The 15,114-nt window shown below is 44.3% G+C and overlaps 1 protein-coding gene across 1 annotated transcript in view; it reads right to left on the reverse strand.

Annotated features, from left to right (window-relative positions):
• LOC138498361 (extracellular calcium-sensing receptor-like) overlaps nucleotides 1-15,114 on the reverse strand; it is a 316,510-nt gene that overhangs the window by 179,013 nt on the left and 122,383 nt on the right. The window lies entirely within an intron of this gene.

A 15,114-nucleotide genomic window follows, 5' to 3' on the forward strand; every position in this document is an offset into this window, starting at 1 on the left:
GTCTGTCAGCCTTTCCCCATTCAAATAATGCGCCTATGGCTTCTATCTTTGTTCTTATGGCCATCCATTTTAGTCACAATTAAGCATGAGCAAGCTTGGTATATGTAGTCTTAGGCATCTTGCTGTTTCTGCTTAACAAAAGATACATGTGTGTGAATGTCAGTCCTCTATTTATGTGAGTCATGAGCATTTGTTTCGTGCCTGTCAGCAATAAACTATTGTGTTTTTGTAGCATTGTGAATAGATGCATATATGCTTCATGTCTAATGCATCTATGTTATGGTATTAGTGATGTCAGTAATGGCGTCATCAGCTTTTTCGAGGTTATAGTTAGTCAACTTGTTTGATCGAAGACAACTGCATTTCCTCCACGTTGTCAATCGGGAATGGCTTAAATGGCTGTCTGAGTGAATAGCGTTTCTCACATCTGTGGTACATCAACGATGGTGTGGAAGGGCCCAGGAGTGATGTGCATCTCTCGTTTCTTTGTCTTTGGACTGAACATTGGGTGGGCGTCATGAGGGCCACACTTGGGCTCCCCTCTTCAATGTGATAAAGAACAATATTTGGATTTCATTAAAAAAACTCGAAGAAAAATGGGGCCCTCATGATTTTACTGTTGGGGGGTATTGTTTGCTGAAAAGCTTGATGGATTTCCAACTCCCATTAAAAGTCATGATCTGGGACATTCATTACTTAGCCTCGAAGAAGTAGAAGACTTTGACAAAGGGCAAATGCCCAAATATTGAGTTACTGATGACATGGTAAAACAACCTGCACTCAAGACAGTCAGATCTGGTCAGATGGGGGTACTTCTGTGGAATGTTGCTCTAACTTCATAGAACTTGGGTGAGAGGGTGAGACAAATAACATTTCTGAGAAAATTAGAGTATACTGGACGCCAGAGAGACTTGATAGGTTGGGTATCATAGATTCAGAGGTGTGCTGGGTCTGCAGACATAGAACTGTCTCTTTAGAAAACATGTGGGAATGCAAGCTCTGTTCTTTTTGGGATGCTGTGACAAAGGAAAGGAATTTATTTTTGAACTTGCAATTGGATTTTGATTTCTAAACTATTATTATGGGAGATGATATCCTAGTGGAGGACCTTGTGCATCCTCATAAATGTTGGTTCTGCGCAGGCGGCCAAGAAACCTATTCTGAGAGTTTCAACATATAATAAAGTGCCAATGATACATGATTGGTTACAAGAGCTGGTTGGGATGTCTTTGAATGAAAGAGTGATCTTTAGGCAACAGAAGAAATACAAAATGTAAGCGGACATGTGGGGAGTTTCTTAGAACTTATGTGATATGCCTGAATTATTGGCCTTAAATTGACAGTATATTGGTTTTGATGGGTCTATGTTTGAGGGTGGGGGGGGAGAGGGGAACTATGCATATTCCTTTGTGTTTGTTCCTGCATAAGACCTAATAAAGAATTGAATACAAAAAAATTCTGCCCCACACCTTTCTCTCACTGCCAAATTTGTTAATCCATATGTCACTTTCGCTGACCTGCGCCTACCCTATTTAGCTCTGTTTGCCTTGACTCTGCCTTTCAATAACCAGTTTTTTCCGTGTGCCTACTCTGTGCCCCATGTCACTGTCATTGCTCCAGTTCTTCCCCATATTTATGCCACAGTGCAATTTATGTCCTATATAAGTCTCATTGTCTCAGTTCTGCCCTGCATGCCCTCACTGTCCTAGTTCCGTCCATTTTACTCCCTGCCTGCACCAGCACTAAATCATGCCACAGTCCGGGTTTGCTCTCATTGCCCCAGTTCTTCCTCGTATCATGCACTGCCTATTTCTGCTCCATGTCACACCGTATGCCCCAGTTCTGTCCAATGTCGCTCGCACTGCCCCAATTCAGTCCAGTTAATTTAGACAGTTCTGCCTACTTGTTTTAGATTACCTAGTTCTACTTATGCCCCAGTTCATCCCCATGGCTCTCCCAATGTCCCAGTGAAGCCCTATGCCATTGCCCTGTTTTGAACAATGTCCCACTCAGTAAACCATGTCACTCATATTGCCTGAGTTATGACCCATGTCATTCACTGTCCCAGTTCTGCCACATATCACTCTCACTGTCCCAGTTCTGTTTTATGTCAATTGCATTGTCCCAGTTCTTCCTATTTTACCCTTGTTACCTAATGATGTCCAGTGTGGCACTGACTGCACTAGTTTTGGCCCTGCCACTTTAACTGGCCCATTTCACTCTCATTTCCCCAGTTCTGCCCTGTGTCACATCATGCCCCATTTGTGTCCCATGCCGCACTTATTGCTCCTGGTCTTTCCCTTGTCATGTTCATTACTTGCTTCACACCAAGAAACCACAGTAAAATTAAGACTTAACAGCAATGGGGAAATGAGTATTGAGATCCGCACAAGTCGCAGTCTCAGACAAGTATGTGTCTTGGCACCTAGTTTATTCAAGCTATATGTGGCTGACCTGGATTTTGCTTTTAATGGGTCAGTGATCTTCCGTTTGAAACTGGGTCATTTAAAAATTCTAGTTCTGTTGTTTGCAGACTATATCATTCTTTTTGATGAGACATACATCGGTATTCGGTGCACCCTTTATAATCTAGACACATACCTGCAAATCAGTGATACTAATAAATAGTTATGGCATGAAAAAAAGAAAGAGTTGTTTTGTTTTTTTTGTTTATTGGTTTGTCAAAAAGAAGAAAACCTTTCACATATTCACTCATTTTTACAACAACAGTTTTCCCATTCCATCAAATGTCAACAATTCATGATAACAAATGTACATACTTGAGTTCATCCGTAGGTTCCCAACCAATTCATCTCTTTGTGTTTAAAACAGTTTTCCCATTTCATCAATGTCATCAAATCATACTAAAATGTATACATGCTTGAATTGATCACTGGTTTCCAAACCAATGAGTCCTTTTCACTTAAAGGATAGTTCCGGGACTTTTTTTTTATTGTCCCTACGGTTCGGCCATGTGTTTTTAAGCATAACTCGGTAGATCGTAGAAAACTTTCCTATGGACCTTACCCGACTTTTCGTCCATTAACGCACTCGAAATCAGCCGCCATTTTCTGATAATCCTATCATTTCCCCCCATCGACCTGGCTCACCTGCTTTTGCGGCACTAAATCAAATCCCCCGCCCCTGAGCCTGACATCAGCAGACGCGTACCGCCCATTTCCCAACGCCAAAGCACGTTTCGTGTCAACAATCGCTGCGCCTCAGCTAATGAAGTGTCGCCATGGAAATGGCAGGACGCCTCTTTCCTCAATAAGTATAAACACACCGTTTCACAACACACAGCAGCAGATTTTCGATTTCATTACTCTCTCCGTGTTACTTTGAGTATTCTGTGACTCGTTTCTGTGCTCTGGTCAGCTACATTCGCCGCTTCTAGGCCTTGTGAACACCTGTACCATCTCTGTAAATTATTTTACTTTCTTTACCACACAATGGCTACAATAATGCCGTATATGTACGAGCCCGAGTACACCGAGGAAGAACTACTGGAAAGGCAAGCACGCGAAAACGATGGGGATTCGGACGGCAGTTGGGAGGACCAGTCAACGGATAAAGAGCCTGGACCATGTCGCATGGACGGCGTCTCCACCTGGTGCACGTGCAATCGGTGCGAGCTAATGCCAACTGAGGAGGAGAACTGCTGCTGCCATGAAAATTCCGGGTGCTTGGCCTACATTTCGGAAGGCGAGCCAAGTCCGCAATGCATCACCGAGCTGCCAGAGTTCAGGGAAGCCTGCCTCTCACGGACCGTGTTGAGGATGATGATGGTGCTTATGCACGAACTTCGCGGCACTCGTCCGCGTAATCCGAGTAACGAGTAAGTATACTCTGGTTGTGATGTCAGTGATGCCACTACTATTTCATGGTTGTCTCCCACATATAAAATTACATCTACATATCATTCGAACGCATGTAAATTGGTTCCATATTGTGCATTTTCTAGATAGAATTTTTTTCAAAGCAGAATGACATTTTTTACCTGAATCGACAGTGATAAGAAAGTTTTGTCATTTTAATACAGTTTGCATCTTTCATTTTCACAGGTGGTACAGGCTGGTGGCCTATCGTTGCTTCACTTGGTGGCTTCACGGGAGGCTCGGACACCGCGTTCGGAGAGTAATACCTGCCTGTGCGGTACTTGCCATTAGACAACATTTCCCCAGCGACAGTGGACAATACCGCGGATTTTCCCTGGATGTGCTGCAACCGGAACTTTACAATGTGTAATGTTTATTATTTATGTTCAATTGAAATTAAGATCTAAAATAAAACCCAACATATATTTTAACAATGGTTGTTTTGATTTTTTAAATGAATCTAGTGTGTCTCCATTGAATAGTCTTCCTGTGCCTTGTCTTGTCACACCACATGTCACCGGCCGGGATCCTCCCTCACGCTGGCCGCCCACCTTCAATCCACATAACCGTTGAACCCATACGCAGCAGACATACATATGTTATTTTGCGGGTTGGCATCAAGCCTCCCGGCCTTGCCTCCTCCCCCAAAAATACTTACCACACCACTTTGTTCAAGCGTTGGCAATAAAAGGCCGTTGGATTTTATTGATACAAAACATGGTTATAGGTAAATAATCAATATGGTTGATCATAATAAATCATCCTTTTGGGCACCGGGTACAGAGATGACCCCCTCTGGCCCGTGCCGCCTTGCCACCACAGGCCAGCCTGCTGCTGACTAACTGCCTAGGCATCCAGGGTCTCCAGGGTGAACTGCACCCATATATTCTCCTGGGAGGGTGAGGTATTTATAAACTCACCCCCCTGCCTTCCATGTACTAGATCCTGCAGCCTGCCTCTTACATGCAGTTAGATGGCCTCTCCTTGGTGAGGCCCTGCGGCAAACGAGTCTTGTCTGCACGACCACCGCCCTAATCCACCCCCCCGCCCTATCAAAGGCAGTTCGCACCGGGGTACTTGTGCTGCCAAGTGGAGCTGTCAGGGAGCGATAAAGGCCAAGAGGTGTCAAAAACCATGTACACTTCAAAGTGGTCTATAGAGCATGGGTTGTTGTTCCCATGTCTACCTCCAGACCCTGTGTCTCCTGCCAAGCATCCCCCCTCACGCTGGACGGCCCCCTGCAATCCACATAAGTGTGTCTCCATTCACGAGTCTTCCTGTGTCTTGTCTGCACGACCACCGCCCCAATCCACCCCCCGCCCTATCAAAGGCAGTTCGCACCGGGGTACTTGTGCTGCCAAGTGGAGCTGTCAGGGAGCGATAAAGGCCAAGAGGTGCCAAAGACCATGTACACTTCAAAGTGGTCTATAGAGCATGGGTTGTTGTTCCCATGTCTACCTCCAGACCCCGTGTCTCCTGCCAAGCATCCCCCCTCACGCTGGACGGCCCCCTGCAATCCACATAAGTGTGTCTCCATTCACGAGTCTTCCTGTGTCTTGTCTGCACGACCACCGCCCCAATCCACCCCCCGCCCTATCAAAGGCAGTTCGCACCGGGGTACTTGTGCTGCCAAGTGGAGCTGTCAGGGAGCGATAAAGGCCAAGAGGTGCCAAAGACCATGTACACTTCAAAGTGGTCTATAGAGCATGGGTTGTTGTTCCCATGTCTACCTCCAGACCCCGTGTCTCCTGCCAAGCATCCCCCCTCACGATGGACGACCCCCTGCAAACCGCATAATGCCACGACATATACACGTCATTCATTCACAAACACACCCCTGTTCCGAATTCTTTATAACCCACTTCATATTTCTAATGAGAACTTCTTTGCGCTTTGCTAGTCAACCCGTGAAGGTGCTGGTTATCTGCTCTTCGTCTCTGTGAACTTCCGTGACCACTTCGAGGAAACTCGTCAGTTTGCAACCTGTGAACTGCTCCCTGTTCTACGACAAGAAACTACTCTGATCCCTGCATCTAACTGTTTGTTCGTCAAGGTAAGGCCATGTACCATAATCATTTTGCGTCCAATTTCTTTTCGTTCAAGACAGTACATGCAAGGAACTAGTCACATGTTCTGAGTTTAGTCAAATTATTTTTCTATTTTTTTAAAGTTAATCAAATACTTATCCGCATGTGAATAACGTGTATAGTTCCAAGAACCAAAACGAACCTTGCATTGAACCTTTTATGTGTCATTTAATTTTTTAACACATTGGTACTCATAGAGAATTGTTGATCTTTACTTTTCAGAACTTTCCACAATGCCTGCCTGTTCCATTGGCGGTTGCCCTTCGAAGACCCATAATAAATCTGAAGGTACTATAATGCATGTTTTCCCTAAGACAATAGATCAGATAAGAGAATGAGTCCGATATTGCGGATATCCACCGTCTGAGCTTGAAAGTAGAGTCCTAGAAGTCTTTGCGGACAAGAGGGGTGATCGATACCGCATCTGCAGCAGGCACTTTAGCTCAGACATGTACTCCACATCATTGCTAATAAAGAAGAACACACCGCGAGCGAGGCGAAAATTGATCTCAACCGCTATTCCCACTCTATTCGTCCACATCCCTCCACTGGTGAGTCAAGTTTACGTATTTATCTCTCGGCCTTGCGGTAGTGTGTAGCATTAGCTAACAATAATTTCCCCATTTATGTATCCACTCAATATGAAGGCGGAAGATTCTCCATCCGTGTCGTTATTGCAGTCATCAGCCACTTCAAGCGCCTATCGGGTAATCTTACTTGGCTATTCTGCCACTGACTTGTTTTAGGCATGTAAATCAATAGTTTTAATTTATCGTGTAATTATTTTACCTAATGGTACACCCTTGTACTCGTCCTCTAGTCTTTGTTTTCAGTTATAATTATTGTTATCCAAAATAATGCAAGTACTGTCTTTCAGGGAGATGCTGAGGAGTCCAACGCATTGATGACAACCGTTGATGTCACTCAGATGCTCGAGGTACGTTTCCGGACAGTTCCATCGATGGAGAACATCAGACCTTGCATTCTTGTAGCGTGATTGTTACACACAATGTTTCTTTCGTTTTTAGCCATTGATATGTCCTTCTGTCGTCGCCCTCCTATGTGTCTTCTTTTTTCAATATTGTGTTCATTACTAATGAAAGTCCTATGTTTCAGGAAGTCGATGGAGCATTAGTCCAAGAAGAAGGGGGAGTATGCAGTTACGGGTCGGCGCAACAGCTTGCAGAAGTGTGCACCGCAGTTACATCGTCCCTTGATGTTCTTATGCATTTCGAGGTATGGATACTGACAGTTCGATCAAGCGAGATCATATGACGTGATTACATCCGCTATACTTCCTTCTTTATTAACACAAGTACTATGTTTCAGGGAGATGACGGAGCTTCTTCTACAAGAACATCACCCCTAGTAGTTGATGCAGATTTCTGGGTGGTGACACTTCCAACGATCGAGCAAATCGAATCATATTTAGATATCCATTATTTATTTTAGACAACTGATCATTTGTGCAGGTCTATTTAGATGAGCCGTTGACGCCTGCACAAAGTGAATGTTCTTTTTAACAAAATAGAAAACCATACTAATGCAATTACTGTGTTTCAGGGAGTTACTGAAGCATCATCTTCAATAATATCATCAATGGAAGTCTATGAGGAGCCCGAGGTATGGATCTTGACAGTTCCATCTAACTAGATCAACAATACGTGAATAATTGACGTTTGAATGTTCTACACAAAGCGTTCATTCGTGTTTTGCTATTGAGATGTACGTGGGTATTGGTCCCCAAGTACATTTTGTGTTTTCAATATTATTATACATACTAATGAAAGTTCTATGTTTCAGGGAGTCGATGGAGCGTCAGTGCGTGATGGATGTGCTTATCATGAAAATATAGTCGTTGCAGCGCAAGAGGAAGTGGAGACATGCACACACGAGTCGGAGCAACAGCGTCCCGATGTTGAAGTTCGAGGCAAGAAAGTTTCAAAGAAAAGAAAGCAAAAGAAGGTTAGTGTCCTGGTCACTATATTATGTTGTTTTTCACTGTTAATAGTTCAATATTGTAAGTTGTGTTTAAACTGAACATCCCTTTTCCAATCTGTCCTCTAGTTGCGAGTGGGTGTACGAACTAGATCTACACAGACAGTGAAGCGAACGAGAGATGTTGCTTGTCAAACCTTTTGGCAGGGACTTGAGACTGGAGATGCATCGTGCCAATGGGAAGAATATGAAGTGATTGACAACGGAGCTATACCACATCCAGCCATCGATAGTGAATGTCCTCCTGGTAGTTCGGATGCAGTCGGAGATCAATTCACAGAATCCACACCCGCAAAAACTAAGACCGCGAGAAAGTTGAAGAAATTGTTTTATTCACCCATCGCCGGAGAAGGAACAGATGTTGCAATGGAAGAGAATGAAGTGGACGACAATGAAACACCATCAATATCACTGAACATAGCGGAAGACGATATCAGAGATTCTACCTTTCATGTGAGTGACATGTCCTCAACGTTACAGGCCGAACCAGCTGGGATGCAGAGTGACAGTATAAAGAAAGAGGCCAAATTCATTGTATTCGATAGTTGTTTGATTGATATTATTATTCGGATGAAATGTGGGGATTCGGTTGGTGGGGAAGTATGTGGGGAGCCATTGATTAATGTGACTCGTGCAATTCGAGGCACTAACCTTAAAATACATGCCACCTGTACAAAATATCATCCTTTCTCATGGTCTGCACAACCCATGCTGGGGCAACTGCCAGCAGGCAATCTACTTTGTGCAGCGGCTGCACTTTTTAGTGGTTCAAGTTTTAAAAAGTTAGAGTCTTTCTTTCAGTTTGTGGGAATCCATTTCATTGCGAAAACTCAGTTCTACAAATACCAAACCGATTATCTATTTCCAGCCATTAGCGGAGCTTGGCGAATGGAAAAAATGTCTATTGATAGTACATTCGCGGGCAAACGGTTCAGGCTAGCCGGTGATGGACAGTGCGACAGCCCAGGATTTTCAGCCAAGTACTGCACCTACCACTTTCAGGACATGGAAAGTAAGAAAATTGTGAGTTCGGTGGTCGTGCAGGTGTCACAAAGCACATCCTCAGTGGCCATGGAGAAAGTTGGCTTTGTAGCATCATTGCAAGAACTACAATCGCGGGGAATGGTGATCGACCTGATAGCCACGGACAGACACGTTTCAATTGCCAAGACAATGAGAGAAGAGTACAAAAATATAAATCACCAATTTGACGTTTGGCATCTTGCAAAAACAATCAATAAAAAAATGTCGGCTGCAGGTAAAAAAAAAGATATGCAAGGTATTTCACAGTGGTCCAAGTCAATCAGCAACCATCTTTGGTGGAGCTCAAAAACATGTGGAGGGTCGTTGGAAATTCTACTGGAAAAATGGCGGTCAGTAATGCTACACTGTAGCAACGTTCACCGCTGGACCACAAACCAACATTTCCACAATTGTGAACATGGCCATTTGTCCACAGAGGAGGCACGGAAGAATAAGTGGTTGATTCCTTCATCACCCACTCACAAAGCCATTGAAAAGATTGTATTTGATTAAACTATAACAAGAGATTTGAGGGGACTCACGGAATTCTGCCACACAGGAGATTTGGATGTGTTCCACAATATGTGCCTAAAGTACAGGCCAAAACTATTGCATTTTGGCATGGAGGGCATGATAAATCGGACTCTTCTAGCGGTCTTGGCACATAACCATAATGTTGGCCGTCAACAAAGTAGGACGACCGGAACTTTAGGGACGCTTCGCTACAATAAGGCCTTCACTAAAAGAAGTAAACAATGGGTGATCAAACCAGTGTTTGAGGATATGCAATATGAGTTTATTGAAAGACTTATTGTTGATGTCCTAGATAGGCACATACATGGAGTTGTGAACGAACCTGTGCAGGGGACAACTGCATTGCCACCCAACATTGCCTCTGTTCCATGTCCACCTAAAGCAGAGCTCATTGAGAAATACACATCACGGTTTAAATGATTGTAATTTGATTGTCTGTTCTCTCGAGTCTCCTCATGTTAAAGGCCCATTGAATATGTGTATCTATGTAATGTGTAAATAAAAGTGATTGCTCAGTGTACATGCAATGTGTCTCTCCACCCTTGCCCCTCCCTTCACCGTGCAGTAGTGCGAACCACCCGGGTGTCACCTGTGACTTTGCTCTCGAGTCTCCTCATGTCGCAGGCCCATTGAATATGTGTAGCTATGTATTGTGTAAATAAAAGTGATTGCTCAGTGTACATGCAATGTGTCTATCCAACCTTGTTCATTTGCGCATTAAATTAAACCAAACAGTAATATAAATCATTTTTCAAAAAATATAGAATGTCTCCGTATTTATGGTTCTCTGGGGCTGCAAAGCACGCAGACAAAATGCAAAGATGGAGTGTAAATTTCAAGTCCTGTGAGATGGCCTTACACTGAATGTAGCTAACTAGGAATGTGTGCTCGTTCAAAGTGAAGGTCAGCTGCTTTGATTTTTTGCTCGGGTGCCGGAATGGCCCACGACTCAGTATAAGGTTCTATTGTTATTTGACCTTGACAGGCCGGGACCATCCCGAAAGACTTCTTTTTGGGGGTGTGGTGCAATAACGTAAGAAACGATAATGAATAAAATTTCAGAAACGATAGCCATTTAATGTTCGTTCATTAGAAGAAATAACGTCGGCATAGAAGGAGTGGTATTTCGGGGCTGCCCTACGCACAGACACAATGGAAAATGCAAATATAATGTAAGTAACTCTTTAGATGAGTTTATACCGCAATTTTATTACTATACAGTAGCTTTAAAGACGGGTTATGTTGTACTTGTTCGTTCTATGTGGCATATTGTTTTGTACCGCGCACTTGAGGAGAACCATCTCCTTTTACGGAAGCACCTCAAAACCTTCCTCTTTGCTTCTGCTTTCTCTCTCCCTCTCCCCTGCTACAACTGGTCCACTGTCTGCGACCTCGGTCCTGGGCCCTTCCACTCTCCACCTGCACTGCCTCCCTGTCAACCCCTGCACTGGGGGACTGTCTCAGTATCCTACAGCCCCCCCTTCCCAGCACTTGTTCTGCACTTACCTTGCACTCGCCACCAGCTGGCCCTATGTATTTATTATTTTATGCTACTTACCTTGTACTCCACTTCCCCCCTCCCCTTCCCCTTGCACTTTTACCTTCCCCTACCCCTGCACTTGCGCGATCTGAATGACACCTGGCCTAGTAGGATCGTTGTCTGTCTTCTCCTTGTTCCCCCCCCCTCCCTGCCTCACCACGCCTTGAAACACTTGTGGATAGGCGCGTTGCAAATGCCATATTATATCATATCAGTGACGAAGTGGTCCACTGGCGCTCAGGCGGCTCTGAAAAAGGCGGAGGAGAGGGGGTGGGTTACTGCAAATGACGTAAAATAACCAGTTGCACTGTCCTAGCTATGAAATAATTTCCCGACTTAATATATAAAATGAATAATTTTAATAAAGATCTGATGGTGAGACTAATTTCATTTTTTATGTTTTTAAAACAGGTACATCCTTCATTATTGTATGTGTCACGAGTACCAGACACCGGCGGATGGCTTTTTCAACCGCCAGCTGCTTCTCCGCGTGAACAACGTTACCACCCTGACCATTTTATGGGACGATCGCCAAGTACAAGTATGCCCTTACGCGGTACTAACGGCTAGATGCAACATACAGACCGTTGTGGTGGCCTAGTGCCTCGTTGTTGGAACAGCCATGCGATTATCAGTGCGACCGAAGAGCTTATTTTATCGTAAACCAACACCCTGTGTACTGCACACGAACATCGCTTGCCTCAAGACGAACTATTTTGGATCGAGAGCAAAGAAAAATGCAAATCGCTGAATATTCTCTAAACATTTGATGTCCAATAAATGTACAATCTTGCCGTTTGCTTTTAAACCACAGTTTCATATTCCGAATTGTGGCGCTGTATTGTGAGATGATCTAAGACCCTGTGTACAGCAAAGGAACATCGCGTGCCTCAAAACGAACTTTTTGGAACGTGAGCAAATAAAAATGAAAATCGCTGAATATTCTCAAAACATTTGATGTCAAATAAATGTACTTTACCAAATTTACAATCTTGCGGTTTGATTTAAAAGTACAGTTTCATATTCCCAATTGTGGCGCGCTGTGTTGTGAGCTGATCTGTGTTGATTTCCGGGTTCTGTGTGGAGTCGCGTAGAAGACGCCTGGGCACGTTTGCCTACGCAGCACAGTCACGTCACGGATAGAGGCGGGGAATATGAATGTTTTGATAAAGTCTGTTTCAGGGGCGGGGGATTTGATTTAGTGCCGCAAAAGCAGGTGAACCAGGTCGATGGGGGGAAATGATAGGATTATCAGAAAATGGCGGCTGATTTCGAGTACGTTAATGGACGAAAAGTCGGGTAAGGTCCATAGGAAAGTTTTCTACGATCTACCGAGTTATACTTAAAAACACATGGCCGAACCGTAGGGACAATAAAAAAAAAGTCCCGGAACTATCCTTTAAGACATACTCCTTAAATGTCATCACTGCTAATAATAAATAAACCTTGTCCCCATCAATACTCTCTTCCACCACTCTTCTGCAGTTAGCATGATTGTTCGTTTTACATGCCCCTCCAAATATCTTGTTCTTACCTCTGTTAGAGCTTTACAAGAGATTACTCAGTGGAAGAGTGTTTCGACATTCATGGTATCTTCACAGTATCTCCAGTAGGATTTAGACTCTTCAATCTGTTTCCTTGCCAGTTGTAGTTGCCTTGTTGGGAGGGCATTTAGGCGGCATCACATGAGAAGGTCTCTGTAATGAGCTGATGGAAACCTTTGCAGATATCCTGGAGGTTGGTTTAGATCTTTCCGCTTAATACTCAATATAGGCCTCAGTCCATCCCTGCTTCTTGACGCAATGGTTGCAAACCAGTCTAGGGGTTGCAGTTTTTTAAAACTTTACTTGGATTGGACATGAGTAGGTCCCTTGTGATGTTGCACCTTTTAAGGTAGACCTCACATTTGTCCATCCACAGGAGTTTTAGGTGGGTTATGAATAGGAAAACATGGTGAAGCGCAGGACTCTGAAGATGGACTCACTGGCTCGCAGGAATATTCCCCTGTGCGTGAAAAGGGAGTATTACCTACTGACGGAATAATGCTCAAGCCTCCCACTCCCTTCCAACCCTCCACGATACCCTTCCTCGATTCCCCGTGAAGTCTCACCTTAGGGTCAGGAAGGATGAGCTCTCCATCCTGCTTCTGATGCAGGGGCGCGTTGAAACCCAGTTACTTCGCTGGATTGAGGTTTGATGGGAGTTCAAATAAACTTGACTATTCAGTTAAGGCGCTGTAAGAGTTCTGTAGCAAGTTCAAAAGTTCAAGCTTAATAATAATGTTCATTGTCTTATTGCAGCAAGCGCTAACGCTTATGTCTTTTTCCCCCTAGGGGCCGGGGTTCGGAATGCCAGAGATATGGCGCCGACCCGAAGTGAAACGTGCAGTTCCAGTAAATGACAGGTAAGTTCTGGATGAGCGTTCGGGTAATGTCTTTGCATTCGCTCATTCGATGTCTTTGTCTTTTTTCCCCATAGGGGCCGGGGTCCGGAATGCCAGGAAGCGGCAGGACCCGAAATGAAATGGGAATTACCCAACAGGTAAGTCTTAGAAGGAAACTGAGCTTTTCCTATTCCCTTCCTTCTCTCACCTTGTGTTCTTGTCTTTTTCTCTCTAGGCTCTGGGAAGTGGCTGCGGATCTGGATGATCGCTGCTGAAGATGGAGGTGCCCAGGAAAGGTGAGTGAAATGCAGCGCTGCAGCGATCGAAGCGAAATGCTTTTAAAATGATGTCTTCCCTTTCAGGATTGTCGGTGTGATGTCTCCGTGATGCTGCTTTAGCAGGTAAGGTCTTCTTTCTCTCCAATTCTCTCTTAGCAGGTGACCCAGGATGCTGACAGGCGTGGCTGAAGTCCAGAAGCAGGAGCTGACACGGTGAGCGTCCAGCTGCGAGGAGCAGAACAACGCGAAGCGTGAGTTGCTGATCGGGTGTGGTTTAAATAGCTTTGGAAGAAGTTCCAGGTATGTATCCTTCCACCGATCAGGTATGTATCCTTCCCCGACCACACCCAGGGAAAGTAGTCCCACAGGTAAAGTAGTTCCATTCAGGCCTCAAGAGGGCCTGGATGTAGCAGCATGGTCTGCATCAGGTAAGTGCACATTAAAACACTTGAACACATGTCTAGCTTTATGAGCCTGGCGCCTAAGGCGCCAGGACAGGGGTCCAACATGAGCCTGGCGCCTAAGGCGCCAGGACTGTGTCCAAAGGGCCCCAGCTTGGGCCCGCTGGCACTTCCCTGGGGGAAATGATGCCTGCCTCTGGGGTTGCTGGGTCGGACCTGGCTCCTTGGAGGTAGGCATCATGACACTTCCTAAATCGGTTCCTATGGCTCTGATTCTGATTCTTTTAGAACTAGGCCTGAAATCTTTGCGATCACTAATTGAGTGGAACAAGCTAAATACACTTCACACTATTTTGAATCCTCTCAAAAACTCCTTGTACTTGAACTTGAATTTAGCATTGTCAACCAATGTTTCACAGGTGCTACCTGAGTTTGTGAAGGAGTGAGATGATGCTGTGACTAAACCTGATTCTGGGAGGCAGACACTGATGGGGAATCCGGCTTTAGTTAAAAATAAATCAGAATAACACGATTGATGTAAGCAACACACTAAAAATGCTATTTTTATAGCCTTCAAGGAATTGTGTATTCTAAACAGACACTTTGGATCACTCCCTAAATATATTTATTGCTCCCCCGACTAGACAATACGTGTTATTTATATGTGTTTTTGATTCAATTTACTGGGAACTTTGGATAGATGAGCCCCAATTAGGGGTGTCCAACAAAAGGAACAATGTTGTCATTTGTGTAAAGATCCTAAGAAACATTTGGTACTCTTTTGTGAGTATACTTTGAGTTACAGACTACTTAAACCTGGAAGATTTGTTTATGACATCATTGCAGTAAGCTCAGAATTGTTGTTTGCACGGTTAATTGGGGGGTGAGGGAGAGGTGGGAGCTCACGTCCTTAACAATTGCACTAATTTGATTCTTGATTTTTTGGAAGAAAACTGTTATGACGGCAAATCTTTGAATTTTAGAATTAATAT

This window comes from Ambystoma mexicanum, chromosome 5q, assembly GCF_040938575.1.
Source record: "Ambystoma mexicanum isolate Mex_15411 chromosome 5q, UKY_AmexF1_1, whole genome shotgun sequence".
Lineage (NCBI taxonomy): Eukaryota > Metazoa > Chordata > Amphibia > Caudata > Ambystomatidae > Ambystoma > Ambystoma mexicanum.